Source organism: Danio rerio, chromosome 7 (assembly GCF_052040795.2).
Source record: "Danio rerio strain M-AB ecotype USA chromosome 7, GRCz13ab, whole genome shotgun sequence".
NCBI classification, from domain to species: Eukaryota; Metazoa; Chordata; class Actinopteri; order Cypriniformes; family Danionidae; genus Danio; species Danio rerio.
The window spans coordinates 79,697,849-79,707,500 of NC_141027.1; the positions used below are offsets into that span (position 1 = coordinate 79,697,849).

The 9,652-nt window shown below is 36.0% G+C and overlaps 1 long non-coding RNA gene across 1 annotated transcript in view; it reads left to right on the forward strand.

The window, feature by feature from the left end:
• Positions 1-6,840: 6,840 nt before the first annotated feature.
• LOC147836241 (uncharacterized) overlaps positions 6,841-9,652 on the forward strand; it is a 3,475-nt gene continuing 663 nt past the window's right edge. Inside the window, exons 1-2 of the long non-coding RNA XR_015496678.1 lie at positions 6,841-8,656; positions 8,983-9,652. The exon at positions 8,983-9,652 is cut by the window's right edge and continues 382 nt beyond it. This is a non-coding gene — a long non-coding RNA (uncharacterized LOC147836241). The remainder of the gene's footprint in view (positions 8,657-8,982) is intronic.

The following is a 9,652-nucleotide window of genomic DNA, read 5'->3' on the forward strand; positions in this document are numbered from 1 at the left end:
AGCTATTTCCCTCTGTTTTCAATCTGACTTCATTTACAGAGCCTGTGCATGTGGAGCGACGCTTATATATACTGAATTTAGCCAACACATAATAACTGCACACAGGTCAGCCGAGAGCCTAAAACTGAATAATCTTTGTGCTTCATTATGGACTTTTTTCATGTTGTTTTTGTATCATTTTGGCTTTTAATGTGTTGCATATATATATATATATATATATATATATATATATATATATATATATATATATATATATATATATACATATATATATATATATATATATATGTATATATATGTGTGTGTGTATATATATATATATATATATATATATATATATATATATATATATATATATATATATATATATATATATATATATATATATATATATATTTATTTATTTATTTATTTATTTATTTTATGTAGCCTTTTATAGCATTTTATATTTCATCCTCATTTGTTTGCTTCACAGCATGATATGCGTAAATGCGAATTAAAAACACAATATTTCTTCCCACAATGTATTTTTAATGACAGTAGAGATGAAAAAAAAATGTCTCCTGGAATAATTTTATATATTTTAAATATTTTTCACTGACTTAATTCAGAGATAAGATCTTATTTGACCTTTTATTAGTGTTGTCATCTGTAGGTTTTTTGCTTATTGATTGTTATTAAAAAAAAAAAAACTATTGTTATGTATTGAATAATTATTGTTAATTTTGCATTGAACATAGCCAATTCTGCTGATGTTGTAATCAATGAATTAACCCATCAATCAATGAATCGATCAACAAATCAACAAATGAATTGATTAATTGATCAGTCAATCAATCAAATTAGCAAATCAACAACCAACCAATCAATCAACAATTTTATCAAGAAACAATTTAACCAACCATTAAATAAATCAGTAATCTAATCAATCAAAAAACAATAATTATCAGCAATCCAGCCAATCAACTATCCAACCAATCGACAATCCAGTCAATCAATCAGTCAATCAATCAATCTAATTACCAAAAACTATTTAATCAATCACTTACTCTAGCAGTCACCCAATCAGCAATCTAATCAAACAATCAATCAATCAATCAGCAATCCAGCCAACCAATCAATCAATAAACAATCCAACCAACTTATTAATCAATCAACAATCCAACCAACCATTTAATCAATCACCTACTCAAGCAATCAATCAATCAATCAATCAATTTATCAATCAATAAATCAATCAATCAAGAAACTTATTGACCAATCAATCAACAATCCAACCAATCAATCATTCAATCCAACTAATTAATTAATCAAAAACAATCCAAACAACCATTCAACCAATCACTCAGCAATCTAATCAATCAACCATTCAACCAATCACTCAACAATCTAATCAATCAACCATTCAACCAATCACTCAACAATCTAATCAATCAACCATTCAACCAATCACTCAGCAATCTAATCAATCAAGCATTAATCAATCACTCAGCAATCTAATCAATCAACCATTCAACCAATCACTCAGCAATCTAATCAATTAACCATTCAACCAATCACTCAGCAATCTAATCAATCAACCATTCAACCAATCACTCAGCAATCTAATCAATCAACCATTCAACCAATCACTCAGCAATCTAATCAATTAACCATTCAACCAATCACTCAGCAATCTAATCAATCAACCATTCAACCAATCACTCAGCAATCTAATCAATCAACCATTCAACCAATCACTCAGCAATCTAATCAATCAACCATTCAACCAATCACTCAGCAATCTAATCAATTAACCATTCAACCAATCACTCAGCAATCTAATCAATCAACCATTCAACCAATCACTCAGCAATCTAATCAATCAACCATTCAACCAATCACTCAGCAATCTAATCAATCAACCATTCAACCAATCACTCAGCAATCTAATCAATCAACCATTCAACGAATCACTCAGCAATCTAATCAATCAACCATTCAACCAATCACTCAGCAATCTAATCAATCAACCATTCAACCAATCACTCAGCAATCTAATTAATCAAGCATTAATCAATCGGCAGTGCAGCCAAGCAACCAACAAACCAACCAATTACTCAACAATACAATCACATAATCAATCAACAAACAAATTAACCAATTAACAAATTAATTAATTAAGTCAACAATCCACCAATCCATCAATCAATCAACCAATCAATCAATCAACAATCTCACAAACCATTCATCCATTTATTAATCGTTCAATCAATCAATCAATCAATCAATCAATCAAAATTTAAGCAATTAAATAATTATAATATTAAGCAGAAACTAACATGCTTTATTGTATTGTATATTGAACATTGTATTGTGTAACTACAGCAATGCAAACCTGAAACCTTTCAGTGAAATTCAGCAATAATAACAATCAGTATTGACCTTCTTCAGATTTTAATCTTTCACTCTGCTGCATATAGATCGTGGTGTTCTTCTGCTGATGTTTGTATAACATGAACCGATTTAGAATGCATGCACAAAACTCCAAATGAGTCCAAATGAATACTATATATAGTCAATTTGCACAGAACCTGATCATCTCTTTAAAACAAGCGTCTCTAAGCAACAGGTAAAGGTGTCGGGTTGTTTGCTTTGAAGGAAGCTGACCTCAGTGTGAAAAGAAAGGGAGAAGTGCACCTGTCTGCCTCAGAAAAAGCTCAATTAGGCCACAGGTTGGTTTTATTAACGGTGTTTGATTCTCTTTATATTTGAAACACGTTTTTATCACAGAGAAGGATGTCAGTATTTTTTTATATTATATTTTCTATATATATTATATTATATATATTATATTTTTATAATATGAGAGACAGATCATTTAAACTTACATTTAAAAATTATTATTAAAATTAATAAATTACTACATTTATATTGTTGTTGGGGGTGTTGGTGTTGGGGTGTTGGTAATGGCGTTGCAGTTGTTGGTGGTAGTAGTGTTGTTGTAGATGTTGCTTTTGTACATGTTGGTAGTGGTAGTAGGGGTGCTCTAGTTGCTGGTGTCATGGTTGTTTTTGATGTGGTGGTGGTGGTAGTAGTGGTGCTGTTGTTGTTGATAGTGTTGTGGTTGTTTTTGTTGGTGGTGGTAGTATTGTCATTATAATGTTGTTTTTGTAGGTGTTGTTAGTAGTAGTAGCTGTTGTTGGTGGTGGTGTTGGGGTTGTTGTTAGCGATAGTGTTGTTGATGTTGTTATTGCTGTGGGTATTGGTAGTAGTAGTAATGGTGCTATTGTTGCTAGTGTTGTGGTTGTTTTTTTTTTGTCGGTGGTGGCAGTATAGTTGCTGTGGTGGTAATGTTGTTTTTGAAGGTGTTGTTAGTAGTAGTAGTTGTTGTGTTGATGGTGGTGTTGGGGTTGTCGTTAGCAATAGTGTTGTTGTTGTTGTTATTGCTGTGGGTATTGGTAGTGGTAGTAATGGTGCTATTGTTGCTAGTGTTGTGGTTGTTTTTGTTGTTGTCGGTGGTGGCAGTATAGTTTTTGTGGTGGTAATGTTGTTTTTGAAGGTGTTGTTAGTAGTAGTAGTTGTTGGAATTGTTGGTAGTGTAGTGGTTGGTAGTGATAGTGTTGTTGTGGGTGTTGGTAGTGGTAGTAGTGGTGCTGTTGTTGCTAGTGTTGTGTTTGTTGGTATTGTTATGGGTGTTTTTCGGTGGTGGTAGTATTGTGGTGGTACTGTTGTTATATGTGTTGTTAGTTGTTGTTGTTGGTAGTGATGTTGTTGGTAATGTTGTTGTTGTTGGTGGTGGTAAAGTATTTAGTTTGCATTGTTGGTGGTAGTGTTGTGGTTGTTGCTGTTGTAGGTGTTGTTGCTAGTAGTGGTCATTGTTATTGCTGTTGTTAGCAATGTGGTTGTTGTTAGCGTTGTGGTTGTTGTTAGCGTTGTGGTTGTTGTTATTGGTGGTAGTGATCTTGATGTTGTTTTCTAGTGTTGGTAGTGTGTGCTGTTGGTAATGTTTGTTGTTGTTGTTGGTAATGTTGTTGATGGTGGTGGTGGTGTTTGGGGAGTTTTTGCTGTTTGTATTGTTGGTGGTAGTTTTGTGGTTGTGGGTGTTGATAGTGGTGCTGTTGTTGGCCATGTTGTTATTGCTGTTGTTGGTAATGTTATTGCTGTTGTTGTAACTGGTGGTGGTGGTGGTAGTGGTGCTCTTGCTGGTAATGTTGTTATTGCTGTTGTTGTTGTTGTTGGTGGTGCTGTTGTTGGTAATGTTGTTGTTGGTGGTGGTGGCAGTGGTGCTGTTGTTGGTAATGTTGTTGGTGGTGGTGGTGGTGCTGTTGTTGGTAATGTTGTTGTTGTTGGTGGTGGTGGTGGTGGTGGCAGTGGTGCTGTTGTTGGTAATGTTTTTATTGCTGTTGTTGTTGGTGGTGGTGGTGCGGTTGTTGGTAATGTTGTTGTTGGTGGTGGTGGTGCTGTTGTTGGTAATGTTGTTGGTGGTGGTGGTGGCAGTGGTGCTGTTGTTGGTAATGTTGTTGTTGGTGGTGGTGGTGCTGTTGTTGGTAATGTTGTTGGTGGTGGTGGTGGCAGTGGTGCTGTTGTTGGTAATGTTGTTGGTGGTGGTGGTGGTGCTGTTGTTGGTAATGTTGTTGGTGGTGGTGGTGGTGGTGCTGTTGTTGGTAATGTTGTTGTTGTTGGTGGTGGTGCTGTTGTTGGTAATGTTGTTGGTGGTGGTGGTGGCAGTGGTGCTGTTGTTGGTAATGTTGTTGGTGGTGGTGGTGGCAGTGGTGCTGTTGTTGGTAATGTTGTTGTTGTTGGTGGTGGTGCTGTTGTTGGTAATGTTGTTGGTGGTGGTGGTGGCAGTGGTGCTGTTGTTGGTAATGTTGTTGTTGGTGGTGGTGGTGCTGTTGTTGGTAATGTTGTTGGTGGTGGTGGTGGCAGTGGTGCTGTTGTTGGTAATGTTGTTGTTGTTGGTGGTGGTGCTGTTGTTGGTAATGTTGTTGGTGGTGGTGGTGGCAGTGGTGCTGTTGTTGGTAATGTTGTTGGTGGTGGTGGTGGTGCTGTTGTTGGTAATGTTGTTGGTGGTGGTGGTGGTGGTGGTGCTGTTGTTGGTAATGTTGTTGGTGGTGGTGGTGGCAGTGGTGCTGTTGTTGGTAATGTTGTTGTTGTTGGTGGTGGTGCTGTTGTTGGTAATGTTGTTGGTGGTGGTGGTGGTGCTGTTGTTGGTAATGTTGTTGGTGGTGGTGATGGCAGTGGTGCTGTTGTTGGTAATGTTTTTATTGCTGTTGTTGTTGTTGGTGGTGGTGGTGCGGTTGTTGGTAATTTTGTTGTTGCTGTTGATGTTGCTGTTGTTGGTGGTGGTGGTGCTGTTGTCGGTAATGTTATTATTAGGTTGATATTGTTCTTGGTGCTTGGTTCTTGTATGTTTTGGTGGCTTGGTTGTTGTTGGTGTTTTTGTTGTAGCTGCTGGTAGTGGTAGTAGTGGTGCTGTTGTTGGCAGTGTTGTGGTTGTTGGTATTGCTTTTGTCGAAGGTTGTTGTTGTTGTTGTTCTTGGTTCTTTTTTTGGTCAGACTACAAACTATTAGCTACGCTTTAGTAACTTGTGGAGCTTAATACTTTGATCCAACCTTTTTGCAAGATTTTAGTGTTGAAATCTTTTTTTTTCTCCAGCTGAAACTTTATATTCATCATCATTGTGTTCTTTTTATCTTTGCAGATAAATATTGAAAACGGTCTTTCTCTCTCTCTCTCTCTCTCTCTCTCTCTCTCTCTCTCTCTCTCTCTCTCTCTCTCTCTCTCTCTCTCTGTCTCTCTCTGTCTCTAAACATATTCATCTGATTTCATAACACACAAAATGACAGTGCAGTCAGTCAGTCTTAAAGAATCCCTTTTCATTTGTGCCTTTTTAGCGGATGCTTTTATCCAAAGCAAGTGACGAAAATGAGAAATACAACATAAATGATTCATCTTCAAGAGGCGCATCATAAAATGAGCCCAGATGTAAAGTTGCAGGACTGTTCAGATGAAAAGAGTTAACATTCAGTTAAGAGCTTCAATAATACAGTAGATTGAGAACAAGCTTTCAGAAAAAAAAGATTTTTTTGTTACCTTATTTACCCCAAAAGGGAGCATATTAGTACATCAAAGGTGCATTTGTGTTCCTAAAGTGTATATATTTGTACTTAAATGCCACTTTATTGTCCATTATGAAAGGGTATGCACCAGTAAAAGCTTTTGTACCTTTTTATCTGAGCATCTTTTTTATAGTCCCATGCATTTGGGCTAAAAAACACAGCATGTGTGTGTGTGTGCATGTGTGTGTTTTGTTCAGTTTCAGAATTCATGGGGAGCATACAAATACAGCATGAAGACCGAGATGGTTTCTGTATTGAGTGCTAAATGTTATAAGGACTTGTGAATGTATGTGAGCTATGTATACTAGTCATTTTACAAAAGTGCTTAAATTTTTTTTCTACTTGTCTCTCCTCCCCCCCCCCCCCCCCAAAAAAAGATAAATAAATAAATAAATAAATAAATAAATACTGTGTGTATGTGTGTGTACTGGATTTTGTAGTTTACCAGGACAGTTCTTTTGTATAATGACTTATGATTGACGTGGTATCACTGTGTTTTAGGAGGACATGTTCGAAAATCATATTAAATGAGTTCTTTTGATGTTCAAATTTTACAACAGTTTTGGCTCAGACATATAATAAGCAGTTTTTACTGTATAAAATACATAATGCCTAAGGGGAGCCCCAGCCCCACCAATAGCTACATGTGTACACGTGTCTGAGCATGTGTGTGCATTGGTTTTTGTGGTTTACAGGGACAGTTTTTGTATAAAGAGATGGGTATGACATAGTAGTACTGGTGTTTTATGAGGACATGCTTGATGTCCTTGTAATTCAGAACAGTTTAGTGAACTAATTGACATTCAAATTTCAGCACAGGTTTGGTTTAGACATTAAATAACCGTTTTTTTTTTTTTTTTTAATGTATAAAATACATTACGCCTATGAGGAGTCCCTGTAAACCACCAGTACCAATGTGTGTGTGTTTGTGCATGATGTAAGTGTGCAGTCAGAAGCAGATTTTACTGCATGTTGACGTGTTTGTTTCTGAACCCGTGGCTGTGAGACCTTGACGACTGCTGTTTTTGTAAATCAGGATCTCCAGGTTTTCTCTCCCATGAGTTTGTGCTTTCCCATAATGCAGCGCTTTGCTGTTATGTGAGGATGCATTATGGGAATGAGATGTCGTTTGGGGAATAGAGAGCGTTTAGAATGGATTTATGATGATTATTAGTGTAAAGATACATGCAGCTTCCAGTAGTTTTATAAGAGTCACTGGAACTATGAGGGATTTCTGAATAAATTGATCTGATATTGTAAAAAATGACATTATTTTAGTCTTATTTGGCACATTGTCAAATTCTGATTACATTTGTTAGAAGTTTCTGAGTACAAAAAAAGTTTTAAGTTAAGAAAGCTGAAAATCCTCCTGTTTGTTTTTTGTTCAGGGTTTGATCTGTAATTAAGGACTTTTCTGAAATTTATTGCATCAAAAAGAGAGTAAACAAGTTATTTTAAAGTTCACATCCCTTTGTTACTGCAGCATAAGCACACTGTATATTCAGCGAATGCATTTTATAATTATCTGTGTTAATTAAGCCGACGGTCTGTTGTTGTTATTGTTTCATGTTTTGGCCAATTTATGCTGAAATATGTTATTTATAAGCAACACTTTTTTGTAATTGTATGATTGCCTTAAGTAACAGAAAAAATATATATTCATTTTTTTTTTTTTGGCTTAGTGTCTTTATTAATCCGGGGGTCACCGCAGCGGAATGAACCGCCAACTTATCCAGCATATGTTTTACGCAGCGGATGCCCTTACAACTGCAACACAGTACTGGGAAACACCCATACACACTTATACATGCACACACACACACTCATACACTACGGCAAATTTAGTTAATCAATTCCCTCATAGCGCATGCGTTTGGACTGAAGCCAGAACTCAAACCAGTGACCTTTTTGTCATGAGGCCACAATGCTAACCACTGCGCCACCGTGTCGCCCAAATTGTATTCCATAATTAATTTAACATTGAAGTCAACATACATGAGTTTTAAAACTTAAATAAAGTAAAATAAAAAATGCTTTCAGTCCCACAAGAAAGAGAGAAGCCGTGTTAGACAAACTCACGCTGATATAAAACATTCATACTGTATGTTCAACAAACCTCAACATCTCTCTGCTGCATCTACTGTTTACACACAGGGATTTCAGCTTGTTTTATAAGGAAAATAAGGAAGAAAAGGTTCACAAGCAGTCTGTATGGAAGGTAGCGAACCCTCAGCCGTCCACAGCTTTTATAAGCAACACAGACTCATTGGGGATACGTGCCCAGGGATGCATATTTGGGAATTTGCAAATGCATGCCCTGGAATTGGTCCGGCTGTATTTAGTACAATATAAAATTTGCAGTAAATGAACAGTTTCTGTATTTAGTGATTCATAAGTGTTTTGGGTTTATTTACAGTAGTGAATTGCAATATTTTAATGTTGATCTCTGCTCAATCGATGTTGAAAATTCAACTCTACAGTTAAACAAAGTGACTTATTGACATATTAGAAGTTTGAAATAGCATCATGAATAAGAAATGATATATCTAGAGCAGTGGTTCTCAAACTTTTTTCATCAAGTACCACTTCAGAAAAAAATTGTCTCTCCAAGTACCACCAAAAATGAGCAGTATTGAAATACAGTAGCGTAGTAGGCTCAGTAAAGCGGCTACAACTCTGCTCAGATAAAAAACGTGGCAGATTACCTCAGAAATATAGGCTATATGTCATATATGACATATTATATACATCATTTTTGATAAATTTTGAAATGTGTGTAGCATGTACATGACATATTTCATTCCTCCGCGTACCACTAGAAGGAAGCCCACGTACCACTAGTGGTACACGTACCACAGTTTGAGAACCACTGATCTAGAGAAATAAGTCTCTAAGATAACAGAAAATGTACTGGCAGTTTATTACAAGGTTTTTATAGATTAATATACAATGTCTACCCAGACACTACAGCACTGCAAACTGTTAAACATGTTCATAAAAGTCACTTTTTCCAACTTTTCAAGGTTTAACGTTGTTGGAAGAAAGATTAATGTCCCAAAAGGCAATTACAAAAAGAAGAAATAAACAGGGGAATGCAAACAAACAATACAAATAAAAAATAAATAAAACTGCTAATTAAAAAAAAAAACTGCTAATACAGAATTTTTTTTTTTATGGTGTATATAAAACAAACACCATAGTGCAGTATGAGGCTGCCAACAACTTCCATTCATTACGATCTCCAGCAATCTAGCGTTTGCAGATCGCTGGAGAACTACACATATGACATACTACAAACTACATATCCCATCATGTACCTCACACACACACCAGTTCCGGATCACCCCTGATTACACTCACAGATGATGGACTGATGACCAGGATTATTTAAACACCTCACTTTGTCACACTCTTTGCTCAGTCTTGTAAAATGTGAGCATACTAAAGCTTTTTTGTTTAGCCTTGCTATGTTTTGACTCTGTTCTGTTTATTGTTTAACCACATGTTCCCGAGTCTTCACCTTTTATTTTGTCTTCTCTTTGGATTACCT